Below are 1,186 nucleotides of genomic sequence, written 5' to 3'. Positions count from 1 at the left end.
CATTCAAATATATGAGCTTATGGGAGACAATCTTCTTCAAAGCAGCACAGTATCTGGTTATACCACCTTATCTCCACCTCTCTTCTGCACCCCCTTTTGTGGTTTAAGTCACCAGTATTTCTCATTAGGATCATTGCAGTAGCCTCTGATATTATAAGTCTATCTTTCAGTCCAACACTGTTTTACTCCACAACCATAAATACACATCTCTTCTCAACAGAGCCACTAACACTGACCTTTTGGAATACTAGGTTATGTCTGTCCTATAGTTAACACATTGACTAGAATTCTGTGCTTATTTAGATGACTTTCCCTTCATAGTGAATCTATTTATTTATAGTTTACACAAATCAACTTATTAACAAAAAATAATCCAAGGAGTCCTGTTTACAGTGACTATGATGACCCTCATACCTTTGAGTGCTGTCAAAGGGAATAAGGGTGGCATCCTCAATCCACTAATCTTCATCCCTATGTTATCAAAAACTCTTAGGGTTGACTGGGCTCTGAGTTTTGATCCTGTTTCTTCCTGTGACTGAGTTTAGTAGCCAGGGCAGTGATAATCAGCTCTGTACACCTCTGGGCTTTCCTGGACAGCCAACATGGTTGCATATGGATAGGACTCATCTAGGTCAGCCTTTCTTTTCATTCCACCAGTCATTCAGTAGAAAGTTTCCTTTCAGAAAGATCGGTAATTAGACAAAGGTGTCAGTGAAGGATGCAAAGATATGACAGACACCAAACACATTCTATCTTTCAGCCACTTGAGATCCAAAACTGAGGACTTCCCCTCTTCTTTTCCTTCTCCTTGTGAGGTGCCATTTCTGTGCCTCGTCTCCATATTCCTCTACTAGATCAAAGTATATATGTATGTATGTATGTGAGTATATATAACATAATATGCAACATATTAACATACATGAACATAACACATGTAACATAATATGCAAGTTTAAAAGTATATTTCTCACATTATAGTAACAGTACAGTATAACTGAAATAGCTATTAATACATACGATTTTTCCACATAGTCCTCTGAAATTATTATAATCCTTACTAACCCACAGGGCACAGTTAGTAATTGTAGTTTTACAAGAGTCTTCAAGCTTTGCATGTGTCCTGTAAGTTTGATGTTTTTCATATGTGTTCTGTGTCTTTTAAGTCATTTGCATTTCAATGTGTATT

The 1,186-nt window shown here is 36.9% G+C and overlaps 1 pseudogene; it reads right to left on the bottom strand.

Moving 5' to 3' along the window:
- LOC101985645 overlaps nt 1–822 on the bottom strand; it is an 11,855-nt pseudogene extending 11,033 nt beyond the window's left edge.
- Between the last annotated feature and the right edge of the window lie 364 nt (nt 823–1,186).

Source organism: Microtus ochrogaster (assembly GCF_000317375.1).
Source record: "Microtus ochrogaster isolate Prairie Vole_2 chromosome 14 unlocalized genomic scaffold, MicOch1.0 chr14_random_1, whole genome shotgun sequence".
In the NCBI taxonomy this organism is placed as follows: domain Eukaryota; kingdom Metazoa; phylum Chordata; class Mammalia; order Rodentia; family Cricetidae; genus Microtus; species Microtus ochrogaster.
The sequence above is the reverse complement of the archived record's forward strand: the minus strand, read 5'-3'. Positions and strand labels throughout refer to the sequence as shown.